The sequence below is a fragment of the Balearica regulorum genome, chromosome 3, assembly GCF_011004875.1.
Source record: "Balearica regulorum gibbericeps isolate bBalReg1 chromosome 3, bBalReg1.pri, whole genome shotgun sequence".
Classification (NCBI taxonomy): domain Eukaryota; kingdom Metazoa; phylum Chordata; class Aves; order Gruiformes; family Gruidae; genus Balearica; species Balearica regulorum.
In genome coordinates this window covers 11,613,590-11,636,242 of record NC_046186.1, presented here as the reverse complement: position 1 = coordinate 11,636,242, position 22,653 = coordinate 11,613,590, and the positions used below count along the sequence as shown (strand labels likewise).

Here is a 22,653-nt window from a genome sequence, read left to right as displayed (position 1 = left end):
ACCAGCTGCAAACGTATTCAGGAGACCGGAGTTTTTCACTCAAGTCCATTGTTACTTTGAACATCTCTTGGGTACAACCTGAGACTTTGTCAGGAAGCTTAACAACACTTTTTTGAAGTGAATGTATTTGCATGCCCTGTATTTAATTTTCCTCTTCACCTCGTGATATGTGGCAGAACTATTATATTGGGCAGTAAAAGTGGTGTGATATAGAAGATACTCCATGAGAGCCACAAGAAATACCATAGAATCATAGAATGGTTTGGGTTGGAAGGGACCTTAAAGATCATCTAGTTCCAACCCCCCTGCCATGGGCAGGGACACCATGCCGTGGCAATATAGAGAGAATTCCTGGGATATCATTCCACTGCATGGACAAGAGTCATTAGCTGTGGAAGATAGTCTTAAATATCCTATGATTCATTCATAGTAGAAGATTTTTTCACATTTCCTTCCTCTATAGGGAGCAAAAATTTATGATAACTTTGACAATTTTCAGTGCACATAATTTTTTAAAAATTGACATTAAAGAGTGAGATTAAGAATTCACATATAGTCAAAATTAACTCAAACTCTTCTCCACAAAATCTATTTCCAGTGGATTACTAGGGATCATGCTGTAAAGGATCGATATGATTTCTATGCTGGCAAACCTCTGATCATTTTTTATTTATCCAGAATAAGACTTTGATGGCTTCTAGGAGGTAAAAAATACCTTTCAGTCTCTGCTTTCTATATTCTTTAGAAACGCTCAAAAAGAATGGATTGATATTTCCCTACTTGTTATATTCTCTGTTCCCTAAACAGAAAGATGATTTGTCTCCCAGTCTATGCAAGAAATCTCATTTCTTAAAGAAACTTTAATTCTTGATTTCTAGAACTGAATAAGAATCAAACCACTGGATCTGGATCCATGGGCCTACTCTTTTATGAATAGGGTCAGTAATTTACAGTCCAGAATTTTCTTCCAGTGGACTGGTTTCCTACAGCCTAAAGCTGATGATAAGTAACTGAAAGTAGACAAGTCATTCATTAGCTGATTTCTGCAGATTTTGACAGTTTCAAATAAAAAACCTATAAATTTCTACAACTTCTTTCTCCCAATTTGCTTAGGTCACAGAAGTTCAGGGCTGTCCAGCCATAACAGAATTTTAACCAAACTGTCTCAGGTTTGCCCATCGCTATTTCAGGCAGAGAGCAAATAGTATGTGTGATGCTTTTGGCACCTGCAGACATAGCAACATAACTAATAGAAAGACATCTGTTTCTGTTATGATGGAAGGATGTTTACATTATGGCAGATTTGCAAGTTCTACAGAGCAGAGGTCCTTTATTGGTAAAGGAAGTCATCATTTAGTTTGTTTAGCACAGAACACTTACTAGGGGCCACCTTGATCAGTAATCTGGAAGCCAGAAAAATTGTGGATCTTGGCTTTCCAACAGGCTAAGCTATTGAGCAGAACTTTTGGCCAGAGAGCAGAATCCATCTTCTTCATTTTTGACAGCAGTGACTTTGGTAAATTGCAGGGGAAGAAGAGGTCTCTTCCTTCAGTAGCTCTGCACTTGATTTTGTCAGGTGGTTTAAATCCAGATCTGTGTGGCAAACTCAGTTTCCACAATTTAGAGGTTCCAAGGTCAACAAGCTGATGGACGTGGAAAGTATCCTACACTTCCACTTTGAGAGGAACTGTTCGAAGCCGAGGGTTGAGAAATAGCAGTGGGGAGAGGGGAAGCTCAGGTTGCTGGGCACAGGAGGGGAAAGGAGAAAAACAAAGGTAATAAGTGGTGACATCGCATGAACAAGCAATCTGAGTGCAGCAGCAATCAAATGACAAGTAAAGCTAGGAGAAACAGTTAAATTATGACCCCAAAAAATTAGATATTTGTCAGGACTCACTACATAGTGTTTGCCCTAAAGCAGAAATGTTCAGCCACAGCAGAGCGAGACCTCCCTCTGAGCTGAAAAAAATGTATATGAATATGAATCATATATGTATATGAATCACAGCAAATCAGTCTGAAAAAAAACCTCCAGAAATGCTGTAGTCCTCCTCTCAGCTCAGTGCAAACACAGTTCAACCTCTGTCATTCCAAATACTTGTGTTTTAATTGTTCTTAAAGAACAAGTCTTCACCATCCCCAGGATTTAATCTCTTTGGAGGTAACACATTTAAATAAAAACTGATTTGCTTTAATTTAAGCCCATTATTCCTTGTACTATCCCCAATGATATGGAAAAAAAGTTTATTCTGTCATTCTTGTAACAATCTTTTGAGTATCTGAAATCTATTTTCATGTGTTCTCTGAGGCACCTCTTCTCTGTGTTAGGACAAACACAGGTTTTCAGTCATATGTGCTTCCAAACTTCTACTTACCTTATTGTTACCCTCAGACCCTTATCCTTCTTAAACGTGGCCCAAACATCTCCCCAGTACTTCAGGGGAGACTTCACAGATGCTGAATGAAAGGCAAAAATTTCTTTGTATATCTTATATTCACATTCCTGTATGGCTATGCTTGATATTTGCTGGGTTGAGTTTTTGTTTGTTTGCTTGTTTCCTTACAACAGCCTGCCACTGCTGGACAGTTTGAACCATAAAATTTTTCTTAAAAATCAAATGTCACAAGCCAATTTTAAATGCAGTGCTCCCCATGGGTTACAAGCTTTTTATTTTAAGCCCTTGGAAGGACTGCAATTATAAAAGGCATCAGTTCCCCATATCTGCTTGTGTCAGAGTAGGGTAAACAGCTTTGAAATATTCCCCATATTTGAAAACTGTCTGAGAGACAGCTTGGTCCTTCGTTTAGGTAAATGTAGTCTCAGTCAGAGCCAGTACTGCTCTGACTTCTGCGCTGACTGCAAGGACTCAGGCTCAGTGCGTCACTTCATGTTTCAAAATACTAAAAATACAACATGTCCTAGGAGTATATCTCCTGTTTCCACTGAGAAACTCTCCATCTAGGGTTGTTTATAAAATTCAGTCTCCACCACTGCTGCCAGAAAAATTTCTGAAATCCCACTGACAATCTCTTTACCTCACCTAAACTGTGAAAAGAAGCTGAGATGTGATGATTAGGGCCTGGAAACTGTATCTTCTTCCAGAGCTTTTACATCACAGTTCTATTATAGAGATACTGTTAAAAAAAAAGGAAGGTAGTTAAGTGACAGAAAAGCTAATGAGCAGCACTTTGAGTTAAATATCAATGCAGATTTCCTATGACGAACTTAAGTGCCTTTACACGTGTTCACAGAATAGACATAACTGAAGAAAAGCACAGAACTTCAGTACTAACCTCTGTAAAAGGAAAGTTAGAACTGGACAAGGGAATCAGGCGTATTTCCGCAGTCTGCTGAAAACAATGATGATGACACTGGTCAAATTATTGTAGGCAGGGTATTTCAAACTGAACACTGCTGCTGAAGAGAATCAAGAAAAATACTAATACCAACCTCTTAAGTAGCATTTTTCATCAATCGTGCTCAGACACCAATGCATTTTATAGATAAGGAAACTGAGCATCAGCAGTGATGCCCTATTTTATATCTACATAATAGACTAATTTGATATCTACACAATAGACTATTCTGAGCTTAGTTCACTTGTTCCTATTAAATAACATGGGCGGTTGTATCTTGTTTTCTTCAACTTCTTATTTCCAATTTACCAACATTATTTTGAATTTAAATGTTACTCTCCAGACTATTGACTGTGACTGCCAACTGGGGGCCTGCTGCATAAAAAACATTAAACATTTTGGCCTTATTAGCATCATTGTCAACAGCTAATGTTCAGCAACATTTAACATGCCTTAAGATATCATGTTTGTCCTTTAGCTGTCACTCCAAAAGGACACAAATCACCATACAGATCTCCTGTAGGCTCTGTTCCACATCTGCCAGCTGCACCTGTATGTCTTGGATGCTCTGAAACATCTCAAAATGACCCCTTGGGTAACTGAGTGGAGCCACTGCTGACCACTCAGCTGGGTCACTCTACAGGCTCTGCTGTCAGTACTGACTCCACTGACCACAACAGGTGCTAAGATATCTAATGCAGATTTAGACTCATACACATAAACACTAACACATGTCTCAACCTTAAACTGAATTTGACTCAGTTGAGCCTTTTGTTGTACACGTTATTACCCATAAACTTACCTTTTCCTGTTTTCTCTTCCTTTCCTTTCTATTTTGCATTATCTGCCTTCTTCATCTCCGTTGTTGTACTGGTTTTGGCTAGGATAGAGTTAGTTTTCCTCATAGTAGATCATAAGATGCTATGTTTTGGCTTTGTGCTGAAAACAGTGTTGATAACACAGGGATGGTTTCGTTACTGCTGAGCAGTGCTTACACAGAGCCAAGGCCTTTTCTGCTCCTCACACCACCCCAGCAGCAAGTAGGCTGGGGGTGCACAAGGAGTTGGGAGGGGACACAGCCAGGACAGCTGACCCCAACTGACCAAAGGGATATTCCATACCATATGATGTCATGCCCAGCAAAAAAAGCTGGGGGAAAATGAGGAAAGGGGGGACATTGGGATTGATGAGGTTTGTCTTCCCAAGTCACCATTATGTGTGATGGATCCCTGCTTTCCTGGAGATGGCTGAACACCTGCATGGTGAAGGGAAGAGGTGAATGAATTCCTGGTTTTGCTTTGCTTGTGCACATAGCTTTTGCCTTACCTGTTAAATTGTCTTTATCTCAACTCAACTGTTTTCTCACTTTTACCCTTCCCATTCTTTCCCCCATCCCAGTGGGGAGAGAGTGACCAGGTAGCTGTGTGGAGCTTAGCTGCCTGCTGGGGTTAAGCCATGACACTTTTGGATTTGGGTTTGGGTTTTTTTTTTTTTTTTGTTTTTGTTTTTTTTTTAATGAGGAGGAAGGAATAACCATCACAGACATGCATTTCTCCCCTAACTCACCTAGGAGGCAGATGTTCTGTCAACCACAGGCACCAGCTTCCCTGTCCCATCCTCCTTCCAGGCAGAGCATCAGCACTGCCCGCAGGTTCCCAGGACATGCTCAGGGAACAGCAGGCACTGCCTTGCTTGATGGGCTTTTTTATTTTGGAAAACCCCTTGCACCCCTTCTCTTTATTTCACTCATAGTCCCCTGAGATGTCACAGTTTATGTTTTACTTTCCTTATATTTACCTTTTCTTCGCAGAGAGGGAGCTAGACGATTTTGTTAGGGAGGGGCTCCACCCAACCATAAAAAGAGAAGACAGTAAAGACAGCAGCAATTAAAAAACACAAGGATATTGACTCAGCATTTCCAAACCATCATGGCAGCTGGGTTCATAAGTGTCCCAAGAGGAAAGATGTGCAGCGAGGGGAAGAGGTTTTTTGGCGAAAGAACCAGATATAAGTCAGGAAAGCTGGACTACTGATGCCTATTTTACATTTAAAACAGTAAAAAAAATGCTTGAAGTGTCAAAAGCTACAGGGGTGACAACTTCAGTTTTGATGATCTATCTCTCTTATTTCTTTGGCTTACTAAATAACAGCAATAGTAGGTTCTTCCAAATTTCAGTAAGATAATTTTTACAGCAGGTTTGCGCATAAAGAAAATACAAACAGATGGTATAACATGGTAAGTAAAAATCTGGCCAGTATACAGGAAAAGGGTGTTCTCCAACATTTAAATTCAGAAAGATTTTAAGCTTAAAAAGATGAGACAGTAAACAGGCTGCATCATAGGCATAGAAAAGCAGAAGAACAGCCTGATTGATGGGGACATACTGAAGCTCAGCCATGAAATTGAAGGTTTCACATCAAGGTGAAAGCCTGGAGTGAGTCTAATAATAAGACCTGAAGTTAAGCTGATACAAGCATCTCTTCCTTTCTTTGCCACAGATGAAATCTATTCAAGCCATTCAACTTCTCCAAATCTAACTCTCTCCATGTAAACTGAGACTAGCTTTTAGTCCCTTCAGTAAAGTGCTTTGAGAGCTACAGATTGGAAGTGATGCTTGCACAACACCAGCCAAATGGTGGTTCCTTTCAAGCTCATGGCAAAATTCCTCTGGGCCTCTTTGGCTCTGTCGATATTAATAAATTAAATGTGCCCCATGCCATTCTCTGGTGCTGCAGCCAGCTGGCAGGGAACAGCCTGCATCTATATTACTGAGCTCTTTTACCCTCTTAAATAGGGTGGTCATATCCAAACTGTTTGTTGGGAAAGGCTTGTGTAAGCTTCCAAACTGTTCCCAGGAATTGTGTGCAGTGTGCAGGGTGCTGTCTGGCCTCAGCCCAAATCATGCCAGGGTCCCTTCTGAAACTTTAAATGTACAGAAAATCCAATCCCAGTACCTGGAAATGTCCCTCGGTGCCATCTACTAGCTCTGAATAACTCTTGAGACAGACGCTTGACCTATTCATTCATTTAATATGCAATACATTTAGAACCATTAACTCCATTGATATTTCTTTCAGGTGTTCAGATCATTTCCTTTTATAGTATTTGTAATTATTTCTATATTCTGAGGTTGACTGTAAAACACCAGCAGCGTTCAACTTGGACTTAACCTGATTACTAGTGCAAAATACCAGCTTGCGAGATCTCCATCTTGGATTCCTTTCATCAACTCATTCTGCAAAACCACCTTCACGTAATTACAGAAACATCCTGCGAGCTCTGGGTTCGCGAACCACTGTGCTGTTCAGACGGCTGGTAGAACACAGAGGTTAATCTCAAATCTGATCCGCAGCCAAGGTGGTCTGGTAAACTCCAGTGAAGCATAAAAAGCTAAATTATTAAGGCAGGGCAGGTTTTTACACAGCATCGCCCACTGAGTGCAAGCAAAATAGACTAATCCCTGAGCTACCAGAATCAGCTGGCTATTTCCAAAAGCCAACAGCAGCAAGGAAGATATTGCACGATTTCTTTTCGAACAGAAGGGAAGATTGGAGAAAGGAGGGGCTGGGTGGGAGTGGAGCAGTTTGACATCTAATTTATCATTTTTATTAGGCTGAGCCTGCAGACATTTGAATTGTGTTTTCCTCACTTTTTAAATGAAATCGAGAACAGTAACACTAATGGCATAGTTCCTCATGAGTGATAGAGTAATTTAAACTTCATAGAGCCTCCTATTTCAGATAGTGTTAATTTATATGTGAAAGAACCTGCAAGCATGGAATTTGGATTTAAAAAACAAACAAACAAACAAACAAAAAAAACCTTCAGAGTGTTTTAACACATCTGCCTGAGGGCACATGTAAAAGACCTAGCAGGAAAGTGGGAAAAAATAATGTTCTCCAAGTACACACATGCTTCCATACATATATGCACACAAAATGACAGAGAAGACGACGGGAAGGTGGAGGCTGGGTGCTCTGTGGAAGCTGTTTTCTTAACCTCTGCGACAGCCTGGCCTCCCCGCTGCGCTCCCCCCACCAGCTCTCCCCGTGTGCTGCACAATGTCATCCAGAGCACCAACAACAGCTTGAGTAAAAACAGCTTTCACTGAGAACGGGAAAGATAGGAAAGAGATTAGTGCTTTTTATATATAAACCTTGTGGTTGGTGACCAAAGCCGAAGACAAACTACAGGAGCGAGGTGAAGGGAGTGAATGCAAGGAGAGGCAAAGTCTAGGTGACTAGGAAGATAGTTTAAATCCATCAACAGGCGGCTAAGATCTGAACTAGTCATCTGCAACCAGGGGAGAAATCACAGTCCCAGTGTCAACGGCCACAAATCTTACTGCCTTTGAAGTAGCCAGTATTTTACCCAAAAGTTACTACCTAAGATTGTTATCTGGCTACTTGCTAGCCTATGTGAGACAAATTGGCAGTCTTCAGCTAGATCCTGGTAGACTAATTCCACAACACCACATTTGGCATTCATTAGCTGTCCTGGCTGTGGGGCTAAGTAGGAACAGTCAGAAGGACTGAACCTCCATTTCACCCCTCAGAGGTGGTCTTTCCAGCACAGCTTTGAGACCCATGGATAAATCAGTATGGGGCAGTAAGTCCTGTAGTAAGTACATGGGTAATTAGATGACTTTACCTTGAAGAGCTCTGAATATTTCTTTCAGCAGTACTGTGTATGATTACGTACTCCTTGCAGGTTGTTAACAGTGCAGTGAAACTAGGTAAAAGCAATCTTCCTTTTCCCTTCAAACTTATGTGAATAATAGAGAAAAAAAGAGAAAGAGTTGAGGTAGCTACCTGAGAGAAAGCTATGAAGCCTAAGGAAAAGAAAACCTAAAGAATGCAGGTAATAGTATATTAAATATTTGTTTACTAAGCAAATGTAATTTGTTCTTTCATTTTTATCAAGAGTTTTCTTGGTATTCTCACAGACAAATTGACATTGCGGTAGATCCTCATTCTTAGGATCAATCTGCATTCATAGGCTTTATTTAGATTGACTACTTCTATGTGGCGGCAAAGAGATAAATGTTCTCCTGAAGCGCTCTTACTGTAGGTACAATGCAACCCAAGGAAAATCAAGTCAATCAGCGCTAAACTTGTGTTCTGAATACCCTACTACAAAGCACTTTTAATGTTTTAAACACCATTTGTCACTGTCACGCTGGAAGAAAAATTACAGTTCACTTCAGCTAAGTGGTAGCTCACTTCAAGAACATGAAAACCCTCTGAACTTCTGCTTTTATTCTGACCTTGTAAGCAGTTTTCTGTGAGTTAAGACTTGGAAAGGAGGAAAAGAGCAGGAGTTGCACTGGGGCTTCAACCCTACAGATAAATGGAATGGCTTAAGCTTAGTAAGAGGATAAATGGGTGTGAAGACCCCTAACATGATGCTCACTGAATGACCCTGGTTCATTAGGTTACATTGGGTGACTTAAAGATGAATTTCACATCTCTGCAAGACAATCAGTGTGTGGGACATACTGTAGATATGATAGAGTTTGCCAAAAACTATTAGCTGCTGAGTAAAGCTGCGACTATCAAACTGTGAAGGAGCAAAAAGAGGAAGAAAAGTGACCATGACAAAGCTTATTTGTAGATTGATTTTTTTTGGAAAAGCAAAGTTTGGTAATGACTGACTTGTGAAACTGAGCACGGGCATACCTTGAGAGGTGGTCTGAGGAACACCTCTGAAGGTGAGGAAGTTTACTCCTCTGGTTGCCTCTCTGCTCATGTTCTTTTCTGACTGGAAGTTTTGGGGAAATTTCCACTGAAGCACAGTCCTCCACTATTTCACAGAATCACAGATTCACAGAATGGCTGTGTTTGGAAGGGACCTCTGGAGATCATCTAGCCCAACGTGTCGTGTCCCCCCGCCCCCGCTCAAAGCAGAATCAGCTAGAGCAGGTTGCCCAGAATATCTCCAAGAGTGGACAATCCACTGTCACGCTGGTCAACCTGTTCCAGTGTTTGACCACTCTCAGAGTAAAAAAGTGTTTTCTTCTGTTTAAGCAGAGTTTCTTGTATTTCAATTAGTGCTTTCTCATCCTCTCACCAGGCACTGCTGAGAACTGGCTCCACCTCCCCTTATTTCCACCATCAGGTATTTCTACACATTGATAAGCTCCTCCTGAGCCTGCTTTTCTCCAAACTGAACAGTCCCAGCTCTCTCAGCTTTTCCCCATTACTCCTCTTTATTTCATGTTCAAGCATGTGCTCAAGGTTGAGCTGGGTCTGCTTTAAGAGAGAAGCTTTAGACTTTTATGTAGCAATAGGAATTCTCAAGTACACTAAAATGTCCATATTATGTCAAACAATAAAATCCTTTTGACTCCTCTGCCTTCAGCTCTAACTTGCCGAAGCTGTTCCCTGCCATTTTCTTTTTTTCATATTACAGCTCTTTTATAGCAGAAAGTTCATTGTTTGGCTTCCCTGTGAGATTACAGGCGGTGCAAGTGTGCTGGATATAGCACTGCTAGCTCAGAGGAGGGTGCTCTGCGGACGTGCCGAGAGATGCCCAGAGAGGTGGCTCCACGCCATCCACTGGCTTCTCTGCTCAGGACACAGAGGGAGATGATTTCCCTCTGTAAGCGGACCTTTCGTCTTGCAGAACGCTCCTTGAAACTCAAATACCCTTTTTGCTCAAGTGCTTCTTTCTAATGTCCATCTGGTTTTGAGTAGAAAAGTCCTCAGGGCAAAGAAAGAGAGAATACAGCTCTACTTCTTTAACCACAATATTCTGATAAGGATATATGAAATTCCCATTAACATCGGAGCCACGTACTTCTTTATACTTTATTCATTCAGTGCACATTAAATAATGAAGGGTGTTGTTTTTTTTCTACTGTTGAAGTTAATTTTCCCCTTTAAAAAATAACGTTGCAGATACTTAGGAATAGTATAGAATAGACAGTGATTTTGTTAAAACCTCACAGTTTATGTTTGTGTTCTTTCTTAACTTTTCTCTTTAGGAGTTTATTTTAGGCAAAATACTCCTTGCACACACCTTTTATTAGCAACTCAAGGTAAACCATAATGTACTAGTAAATTAAATAAATGCAATGCTTTATTATTGTTTTCCCTTCATGATAGCTATCTCAGTGTTAAATCTTTCTGGAGACAAAGCATGATGGGGTGTTGGTTTTTGTTGTGTTGTTTTTTTTTTTTTTTTGCGGGGGGGTTTATACTGTGATATAGCATGGTGGAGAAACGTCTATGTTAAAAAAGAAAACAAAACCACAAATAATTCCTGGATGCAGCCCAGTGAAGGTAGACATAGATAATATAGTGTCCCTATTCAGACTTAATTGTTTTTTCAGTTTCCCTTTCTGCTTTTCATAACTTAGAAATTCCCTTTCAATAGTGAAAGGAAATACATAACAGCAAAAAAATAAATAAGTCATTTTGATATGCATTTATTTTTTTGCACACTGTCTCCAACTTCCATTAACTTGTTGAAATGAATCCTAAAAAAAAGGAGCTGTTCTTTACCAGGTTAATACTTTTGCATATATTACATGCTCAGTTATTGCAGGTAAATTCAGATTATTCTTACAGAATTTAACTTCAGTTATTTCTTTTCCTGAGCTGAAAGTCAAAGCAACAAGAACTGAAAATAATTTAAAGACAACTAGTGAAAGAAATCAAATTGCTACATCTTTTCACACATTGTCATGTGGAGGAATTCAGAACAGCAGTAACAGATTTTTTTCCTAGGCTCACACCATTAGAAAAATGTGAATTGTTGATTCTTCTATAGCAAGGGAAGTGTAGGACATAAATATAAGATAGGATAGAAATAAAAGCATTATCTGTAGCTACGACTACAGTTCTCACTTCTGGAGATACAAAAAATTGGAAAAAATACATCCTTGGTTCAAGCAGGATTATTTCCAACCACTATCATCTCATACAGAATTATAAAAGTTTCTGATAAGGCAAATTACTCCTAGGGAGTTCACTTTCTGGAATATACACTGCTGAGTCCTTGCCAGACTAACAGGTCTGAGTCAGCCCTATCCTAATCATTTTATCCATAGCCTGATTGTCCATGTGCCTTATAATCTTGGACCTCATTCAAAATAAATAATGGCAGTAACAAGCCACAGGCTGAACTTTCCTCTGAAATTTTTTTAAGACAACATCTTCTTGCATAAGGCAAGCAACATCTGCTGAACCAAATGAGGAAGAAATCCTTAATGGCTAGGATGGAGAAGAGGAAAATAAAGGAACATCAGGGAGAAGTCCTATCCCACTGAAACCAAAGGGATTTCTGCCTCAGGCTCCAGACAAGCTGGGAATGTGCTCCTTACCTCCACGCTCACGTTCATCACAACTCTGAGCCGGGTAAACGAACACCGCTGTGGCTCTACTTCTCCCAGCTGAATGTGAACAATACTTCCTATTTAAATACTTCAACCTTCTAATAAAAGATTTAGCCTCTTTGACTCCAACTTGCATACTGGAGTTCAGAGGCTTTCAGCACTTCACTGGTGCTTCCAAAATATACAGGCATTGTGGTTCATCCACCCATACTCTTCAACCGAAAGTTGGTCTTCTGCATTTGGCCTGTTAATAACTTTAGAATTTGTTATATCCACAAACATATAAAAAAGCTCAACATTAACTTCTTCCTGTATGATAATTCTGATTACTTTTGTCTGCTCACCAGAACATGTTTCAGGTTTTGTCCTACACTCGGACAGATTAGAGTCTGTGACATACTTTCCTTACTTGTAGGTAGCAAAAGACCTTTCCTGAGACAAGAGTACATTTTCCAGCCTCCATGAGAATAGCAAGGCGCTCAAGAGGTGTGTCCCACAGTTTGGAATTGCCTTTTATGTTAGTGTTATGTTGAGGGATGTCACATGTAATCAGTTTTAATACTTTTCAAGTCGCATTTTCATATATAGAAGTATAACAGAAAGTACAATGACATCCAACCGATGTTGAAGTTAGAGTAAATCAGTGATCCAATTGCGCATAATTCAAACTCACCAGATTTATTTCTTTCCACTAGAGAATGTCTGTCAGAGCCAGGAAAAAATTTTATCACCAGGCTAAATTCATATCAACAATTAAATAATCGTTTACAGAAACGGCAATTTTGCTTTGCAAATAGCACAATGACTCCCTGAAGCCTTTTTTTTTTTTTCTTCCTGAATCCCTCACCCCTTTTCTCTTTCGTGTCTTTGTACATTTTTAGTTCTTTGCAGCAAACTTTTGTTTGCCTGGGATTATAACTATCGGCTATCTTTCATATAAAAAAGCACACACAAATCATTCACATTTGAGGATGGAGAAGTATTTGTTTTTATTTGAATTGATTAGCTGTTAGCAATAAAACAAAATGTAAATAACTGAAAGAGGATGATCTGGACAGCAAAATTCCTTTTTGTCTCCAGTATCAGATTTGGACGAGACGGCAGGGGAGAAAAAAAAAAAAAAAAAAAAGCTTAAATCTCTAATGCTGTTTTGCCTGAGTCTGCTGGATATTTTTGTGAATTTACTGATTTGTTAGGATAGGCTTGGGGTCTCCAAAGGAAAAAGATATGGGATAAAGAAATGGGAGTAGGAGTGACTTGATTTCCGAGGAAAGCACTAGGACTGTGTGAACAATTGCAACTGAGGAGGTTTCAGCACTAAGTCTCCCAGAGCTGCAAGTAGTCTGTCTCTGCCTAAAGCCACACTGGAGTTATGGGGAAAACTATGTCAGTGCAGTGAGGCAGCCTCTGAAGGGAGGGGAATCTAAAAATGGAAGGCCATTTGTACATGATTATCTATTGTAAACTCATAATCCAGGCCATACTTAATAAAAACATTGAGTTCACACAGACCTTTCTACATCCTCAGGAATGCAAAACTGGAAGAGAGCGCTGAATCACCGAGTCTCGTTTCCTGTAACTTTGGGCACCATATTGCAAGTTATCTTTCATAAACTTGAAGAAGATCCTGAAATCCATTATGCAAGAGGTCACTGTCTCAGTCTCACAGATGAAGAAACATGATCCTTGGAGGGATGAAATGACAAAGCCATGATCATCAAATAGCCCAGTAGAAATACTTGGACCAACCCCCCTTTTCTCAAGCGTCCACCTGTGCTTTAGCCCCTGTGCTGATCAGGGGCTTCTAAAGGTGCTTTCCAGATTTCAGAGATCAGTGTCCCGCAACACTGTTGTTGTTCCTCCTTGCAATGCTTTGCCTTACTGATTTATGTTAAAAAGGACTCGGCACTCTGCGGTAATACTGGAGAAAATTCTTGAGCACACATTTTTTCTGGCATTTCTCGGAACACAGAATTGCTCCCAAAGTGACTGGCTTCTGGAAGCTATTGGAAAACAACATGAAGCCTTCAGTTTCTGAATAAAACTTTCCACCTGTCCTTATGGATGCTGAAAATTAAAGTGTGCAATTTTGTCAATTACAATAGAAAATACCAGGGCCATTACTTGAGATGGCTGTGTATGAAATATAGACCACCCCAGAATGCCTTTACACGAGACCAGGAAAGAAATCGCTGTTCATGGGGCTGGGACCTGCCAATCAGACCAAGACTGAATGCCTGTCAGTCTCCCTCATATTTGACTTGGAAGCAACTCATATCAATATGTAGTCAGGAAATGGCTCTTTAATCACTGCAAAGTCTCTCCTGATTTCAAAGATTAAATCAGCCACAGGCTGCTTGTGTCTTTTTTTTTTTTTTTTTTAACTCCTCCAAGATAACTGATGATAGCATTTGAGAATGATTAGCCATGCCGCACGGCATAAGCATACAGCTTGCTCCGATTTCATGCATTACAGGCCATGCTGTACAACACTGATCTCAGATAACAGGACATGCAAAGAGATCTGACAGACTTGTCTGTGAGTAATATATGGGGGGAAGACAACCTGAAATACGGAAGGAGAATAAATTACCCCATATATTAACAATGATCTTGTTAGAAATGCTGTAGGAGGACGGGCCAGGAAAAGAGCAGGGTCTCCACGGAGATCCCAGTGAGGTGGGATTCAAAAGGCACCTCCTGAAAATTACAGTTAGAAGTGCTACTGCTCCAGGAGGAGCATCCATCGGGATGGGTGTGTGTTCACAAAGTCACTCTTAAGGCTAGCAAAATGGCAGCTGGTGCTGGCAGCTCTAGGACAGCAAGTGACAGCCAAAGACACTGCAGAAGTGTGCTTTGGAAAAGCAGTCAAGGTAAGGGAGACGGAAGAGAGGGAAGCAAGCCCCAGGAAGCTGGTCCCTGGAGTGGGACAAAACCAGGGTGTCCACGTGGGAAGTGAGAAGAGCAGGTGGGAGAGGACCTGGGGCAGATCAGCTGCTCTTACGACAGAGGAGGCGATGTGTGTCCTCAGGGAAGGGATGTGCAAGATGCATGGGAAGGACATCACACACGGATGTGTTTCATGTAAACATCCGTGCACTTTCATAGCAGAAACCCGGATGAATACTGAGCGAAGGAATGGAAAGGCACAGCCTACACATTGTCAGCACCTTGAATCACCGAATTCACCCTGAGATGGTCCACTGGAGGCTGGTGGCTTGTTGGTCAGTGTGGAAAAGTGGCACAAGGATAGCAGAGCTCCTTCTGCTCTGTCACCAAGCGAGTTTTGACTGGGACTATCAAGTCAACCTCTGCTATTTTCAGAGCGATCTGGTTTGCTTCAAGCAGAGAAATACTCCCCACCCTGACACATAGCCAAATAAATCCTCTTGGAAGTTATTTTTCTCAGATCCTGCATTTCCCTAAAAACGTGTGCCATGTTTCACCCACCCTTCTCCACACTTTTTTCCTCCCATATTAAATTTACAGTGGAAACAAGGTACGGCTGCGGCAGTCCCTCACTCCACTCCTACCAGTAAACTTTTATTCTTTCCATGACATTTAGAGGATAAAGAAAATGAACTATCAGGTAAAATTTTACAGCAAAAGCTTTCTCTTTTGCTATGAGGGTTGGTTTTTTTTCCCCACAGAGACTGCCTGTTTGCAAGCTGTTGGTATTCAAACACATGCTAAGCCATGCTCATCCACCTCATTTAAACTCACAAAATGTGCAGCCAAATGGACTATCTTGTTGCACATTTCTGCCATTCAAGCACCAGTACAAAATGAAATGGAGAAAAGGCAGAACTCATTTGGTTCCTCGAGGCTTCTCAAACAGCCGCTGAAATCAGCAGCATGACTCCTTTTAACATGTGTGGAGTGAGTCAGGCTGTACAACCTCAGCTAGAAATACCAATGGGACCACGTAAGGGTGGGGGTGGTATGCACAGAAAAGCTGCAACTGCACATACACTGCCATTTTAAAAAGATACATAAGTAACTGGAAACCTTCAGACCTTTGAAATACCCCAAGAATAAAATAGGCACAACTCTGAAGTTTGCCTTCCTGAGTGTCTCCAACTACAACTAGTTCTTAAAGAACTAACTATTAATTTGAAACCTCGCGCCAATCTCACTTTCAGACTCCTCTCACAGATATTTGCCTCTGCTTTAGGAACTGCAAAACTTGAGCTTCTTCTCAATGAACAGGATGATGAGATCATGGTCTCACTTGCACTCTTTGCTTGCTTGCTTTTTGCAACACAGACATAAAATTTTATATCGACAAATCAGTCTCACAACAGTAACCAAACACTAAAGGTAAATTTCCAAACACTCTGGCAGCAAATTAACGAGTACAGGAGTCTGTACCTATTGCTTTACAAGACGATCACTGAGAATTCAGGCTTCTCAATTCACCTCTTTGATACCTCCTGCTTTATTCCAAGCCTTTTCCTTAAAAACATGGAAAAAGAATACACCAATGCCTCAAAATCAGGTCTTCAAGATTACTGACTTTATATCATTTGAATAACTGACAATACACTCAGGATAGGTCATTTTTTCCATGAAATACCTCCAGCTGTGATATTGCCTCATGCCAGATTGGACTAGGCAAACGTATGTCAGCCAACCTCCATAGCTGATGATGACTTGAAAAGATTTGATATGGGGAATTAAAAGATAAAGATGATTGAATAATCAGTAATGAATAGACAATATGGAATAGCCTACTGAACCAAATTTGTTTCCCTTTGTGTACACATGGTTCTGCTTATGAATTGCTATTGTTATCTCTTTTTCTAACTCTTTTATCAGCTAATTTATATGATCAGCTCTTGGGCTCTAGGTTCTTTTTAAACACTTGTGAGCATTCATGACTTGGAATTTGCACTGGAAAATAGATCACATAATATTGTCTCCAATCTCTTGCTAAATGAATGTGGCTATCTATGAATTAACATTGTGAATGGTTCACTTTAAAGATAACATATCATTGTTGAGGGTTTGGTTGTCGGGTTGTTTTTTTTTAATAAAGTATTCTCAGGATAGTAGGTGTCTGCTAATGATTTCAGAAGTAGAACGCTGGTAACAGCACAAAAGTACCAGTAAATAACTCTTACACATGTATATGTATATATAAACTTCTTTACTTAGCTGTCAGTATAGAGATTGGATAAAATGTTTGGAATTTTGGCTTTAAATCTCCTGAACCATGCACTTTTCTCACTTCATCCTGCTAAATTTTGTGTTTGATTAGATGTGACAACTGCTGCTAAAAATACTGGGGTTTGTGGAGTGACAGTATAACTCCAGCCTGCATGAGAGAGGGCCAAATTCAGCTCCACTCAGAAGATATAAATCCTGAAATACTTCACTGGAGTTGGGAGAGCTGGTCCAGATTTGCACCCTATGAGAACAGAAACTGGCTCACAAAGCTAAAGACTGCAATTCAGCTGGCAGTTCTGTACCGATTTTTCACTTGGGTTGCACTCCTGCCAACATGTTTTGCAACTTCACTTCTTTTCTGGTATTGACTGGGAAGCTCTGGATTTCATGGAAAGATGAGAGCCTTCTCCATTTCACCCCTATTCACTTTCCTGACCCTTCCATTCAAGTGACTGGGCCAGAGATTGCAGAGGCTGGTCTGCACCTGAGTTCAGCACTCCGTACTTTAGGCGATGAAGATGCACAGCGCAGACAAACAAAAAACTCAATAGTTTGGAAAACACACCAGAGCAGCTTCCTGCTGCTAAGCTGCACTGGTACAAGTTATGTTTTGCTTTTGCCTAGTGTGTCCACTCCTGGACTTTGTACCAGGCATCTAAATGAGGATTGTATCTGAAGATGCCTCCTTCTTCATCCCCCTTTCACATCTTCTCTGCAGTTGCAGAAAATGGAGATGACCACAAGAAACACCCTGTAGCACTTTGTATTATCTTTTCAATGTACCCTATGGTCTAGAAAAAAAATCTGCTGGAGCAAGACATTCATCTATGCCATGCTCATGGTACAGTCTGCAAGCAGCTGTAATCACACCATACCCAGGCTGCCATCCTTCCCTCCCCTTCACTCACATGGTGCTAACTGTCCACACGTGGCTGGGTCACGGGGGATTATAAATATAATGAGTTCAAGGGTCAAAGACCAAATTTCTTGATATCACCACTCTGCCAGCTCAGATGGACCACTCCGTAGACCAGGCTAAACAATACTCAGGTCTTCTTTACACCAAATGAGTGTCCTGCACTGGAGAAATGCACCTCAGAATTTTAAAAGAAATATTTTACCGGTAAAAGATGGAAAAAAAAGGTAGCTAAAAATGGCCTTCATCTCATTAAGATTTCCAGCTCATTCCCTTATTGTTCCCAGCCCAATCTGAAGGAAAGCCTTTGGGGTTGTTCTGACAGCAAATTAGCAGCTCATAATGTCTGGAATAGATTCAAATGTCCCATCGGGATAATGCCATGTTTTCTTTAGTAAAACATCCCATACGAGAAACAGAACTAGCTAGGTTTTACCTTTCCCTGTATAATGGGTCACAGTTAATTTTTTGCATAAGTTACCAAAGAACAATGTTATTGTCTGGTTGTACTGGTACGTACATAAACAGAATTATCCTTCCTTACCTTTCTTTCAAATTTACTAATGCCCTGTACAGAAGCTTAAACAACATCTCTCATGACTTGTCAAAATTCAAGGGAAGGACTAAACAGCAGCTTTAAGCTTCTGTGTGTTTTGGAATTGCATGCAGTGCACGATGCTAGGTTCCTAGCTTCCATAATGGTTTCACAAGCCTCCAGAAGTTCAAAGTGATAAATATAAGTAGCCAGACTATTCCACAGTTGTCGGCACAATGTGGTATCAAAGTCCTATATTAAAATGAACAGCCATCAAAATAGAGGAATGAATTTTCAGTTGTAGCCCACAGGAATTTCTGCATCCAGATCCCATTAATCATCAGAGCTCTGCATGGAGTTCCTTGTACAAAACCTTTAACATTCAGCTTAGTATGGTAAGTTATGACAGGCACAGGACCAGGGCCAAATTCTGCCCTCAGTTATATCTCAGCAATACCATTAGCTTCTGTCAAGTTGCACAGCCACGGTCAAAGTCAGATCTGGTCATTTGTCTAGTGTGTAACTCTCACAGCACATCAGTTTCAATGGGCCCATTTATGTGCTTTAAAACCAAACACGTAGCTAGTGCTTGGATAAATTTGGAAGCAAAATGAAGTTTGAGATGTGTCTTCTTACACTAGGAAGAGTTCAACATTTAGGTTTCTGCCAGAATATACAAGTCTGACACTATCAGATGAAGAATGTCATGGGATATTTAATTACCAAAATTAGCCAGAGGGATTCAGGGTTTGGGTCTTGACAGAAAAACATGTGAAATATATACTGCATGTTTACATTTTGTGAACAGCTTCTCTTTATTTTTTCCTAAGTTTTGATTTTTTAGTGCTTCGGAATAAATATACGCTAGCTTAAAATGTTTTTTTTTCCATTCCAAATGACAGAAGGAACCATTTAAAGTGTTGTGGTGAGCTTAAAAGATGAAATCAAGTTCGTTTTTCTTCCATAGCTGGCTAGAACTAGTATTTGCTACCCAGTTTAGGTAGCAGTTTAATTTCAGAAAAAGTTGCACACAAAACATTTGGCTTTATGAAATATTCACAACTATTTTTCTTGGCTTCTGTTCACTGGCAGGCAAAGGAGGTGTTTTAAATATAAAGCATGGATTTTACAGTACATCTTTACCATACGTGGACAATGGTGGAGACACACCTCTTTACAGTGCAATCAAGACTTGAGAGCTACAATTTACAATAAGTAATTGCGCGCAAAAGGAAAACATTGCATCTTCTGCCCTTACCACAAAGATCCGTGCATGGTATTTTCTTGCTGAGTACTCAAGTTAAAGCTCGACCAATGAATCATCTACTGTTGCTTCTGTAACTTGCGCAGTTTGAAATGTGCTACTTTTTGGCAGTAAATTTCTGATGGCTAAAAAAGAATGCAAACCAGACACAGTGAGGCCAGATCAGTGAACTTAATAAGAGGTAAGAGAGCTAGTGCTTCTGGGAGGCCTAGCATTTGTGAACAGTGTCAAAATGGAAATCAGAAATACAAAACCAGGGTTACCTGGCAGATTTCCACATAAATTTTTGATATTTATAAATAAAAAGATCTCGATAGAAGCATGCCAACTTGGATAAAGGCACATATATATATATATATGCATATATATGCATTCATACAGTGTTAGACTCCATAAATCTGAAACAGAAATGTATCGGCTTTGTTGAAGCACTCACTTGGCACCTAAATTTTAGGTACCTAGTGACACTGAGTTAAGTGCTTAAATTCCCTTTACAGTCAGAAGGAGAAACACAGCTGTCTTTGAGGGGCCTCAGAGAGAAAGGCTCTGACCACTTAGACTCTTTTCTGGAAACCCTCAAAAAGTCACCTGTCCTCTTCTGTTGACTACAACAGCAAGTTGCACGGTTACTTTGGGAGAGCTACTTCATCAGATTCCTAAAATATAGGAACAAGTTAGATGTCTAAGTTAGGCTAACTGGATCTAACCTTGATTTCTGATCAAGATAGGGAAACTAATTAAGCTGCAGACTCCCACTGAGCTGCCTGTGTAGTACAAGAAAACAGAAAGCAATCCATGAAATCAAGTCCAACAAAAACACCAGTAATCAGTGGACTATTTACCAAGACTATCACAAGGTATGACAGAGGCCAGAAACTCAGGGATTCCAGGCAGATTAGAGCTGTATCTGCACAATAAGAGTATCCATGTCTATAAACTGCAGAAATCATTTCTACCCAGCTACAAAAATTTACATTATCAACCATCAATAACACCAACTATCATCAAGTTTGTCCATCATTTTCCCCACCATGAGTGTTTTCAGTAACTCAGAAAATTATTAAATTTTTAACCACTTAAGCTGCTTCAGACTGAATTTTGAGCTGCCTTTAACAAAATATTCTTTCAAAACTTCTTAGCCAAAACCATCAAGGATTTGCAAGAGTTCAGCCAGAAGAAACTATGTATTTTTGTCCATATTTTAAAAAATCTGGCAGATTTTATTCTTTCAGTAGTTGACCTCCCCTCCTTGTGAAAAGACATAATACTAGACAGAGACCCTTTTTGTCAAGAATATGCTTTCAGCTCTTCCTGGGAAAATTTACCATTGCAACACCACTGATTGACCTCTGGGGATACCGGTCTTCCTACATAACTACAAAGAGCTTCCTGAAACAGCTAAGACTAAGCTGATACTAACGTTTAGCTAGTTAGTAAAGTTAGAAAAGATGGACTACCTATTTGATATGCCACCTATTTTCTGTTTAAATTAGCCTCGAGAAACTAACTACATCACTGATGGAAAAAAGGCAATCTGTAGTAAACAATGTTGATAAATTCAGAGTACACCAGTTTGGCAACAGTGGTTAGGCTCATAACTTTGAAACTCTCAGTCACCTTTCAGTGGACCCACCTTCCCCCAGAGACTTTCTGGGTCATCTGGGCTCCTAACTTTACCAACTCAGTGAAGGTCTCTATGCTCAGATAGTAGGGGTACACCTTTAATACAATATCAATGTGAATTTTTTTAGCACAAGAAGAGGTATAGGCTAAATTGAAAAGGTCACTTTTACACCCGAAGGAGTCTCCACACACTCAAAGATATTCAGGGTGTGGTTACACCAGCTTAACTTTGTCTATATAACTGGTAAAACTTTCCCATGTCAACAGGGCTTTATCTTCAGGAAATCTAACTGCATAAGGGAATGTGAGTTCAAGGGGGTCTGAATTACTGTATGACCATCTTAGATTACAATGAACCATGAATTTGGCTGAAGTGCATTGAGTACAGGAAGCATTATAGTTCTGCTTAGCTATGGTGCTGCTTTTGTCAGTGCTCAAGCCTAGCCTACCGAGGGATAGCACAGGCAGCTCAAGTATGCAGCGCTTTGGCAGAAGGAAGCCAGACAAAAATTGCCTTCAGTGGTGAAGGATAACAAGGCTCCAGCAATGCCTCCCTGGAGGGCCACAAACTGAATCACCAGCTTGGCTCTCAGTTCACCAGCTTTTACTACCACAGCTTTGCTCTTCCCTCCCTGGAGCAGGGCAGGCAGGTGTGTCGCGTGTGTCCAGCTGACAGCCTTCGCCCTCACAACTCGATTTCCTCTTTTACACAGGTTCTGCTTAAGCACCTAATCCTGTGTTTAGGACATCATGCTCTGTTGCTATGGATGTTATTGGAATGTCAGAGGTTTAGCATAATGACTTCACTGTAGAGCTAGAGCTGGGGGTAAGGGAGCAGATTAACCATGAGAGAAACCAGCGCTGCAGCCGTGACTACTTGATTGCTAGCATATATGGAGATGTTCCCTGAGCCCAAAATACAGCCCTAAGGAAAGATCAGAAAGTGGTCTGAAGAGTGTTTTGTGTTTCAGCTCCTCTTCAGATGAGTTTTTCTGAAAGACACAGAGCTTGCACTCATACTTTTTCAGGTTTCTCAGAGCATTGCAGTTCCTTACCTCCTCCCACCCAGCCCCTCACACACTTCCCAAACAAACTACATTTGTATGCATGGTAAAGCAAGTTAAATTCCAGACCACTTTTCTATAGCCAAGACATCAGTTTTCCTTCTTCCTTGATAGAATCTGGAGTTTAAGTCCTTATTGATTGTCCCAGTTTGTAGAAGTGACATCTGTAAGTCCCTATCTTGTTTGGTAATTTTCACTCTAAATCTCAGCTCAAATCATCTCATGATAAATCCCTTTCCCTCATCATTCTCACCCCATCTGCTCTCCCTAGGGAGACCTTTATTTTCCATCTTCCAAGCTCATCTCTTCGAACAGCAAGGAAGCTGTCAGCTGCTGTGAAGATTTGTAGGGCACTAAATCTTATACATTAAACCTTTAAATACATT

General features: G+C 40.4%; 1 long non-coding RNA gene across 2 annotated transcripts in view; it reads right to left on the bottom strand.

Moving 5' to 3' along the window:
• LOC142601432 (uncharacterized) overlaps positions 1-22,653 on the bottom strand; it is a 64,925-nt gene that overhangs the window by 22,292 nt on the left and 19,980 nt on the right. The window lies entirely within an intron of this gene.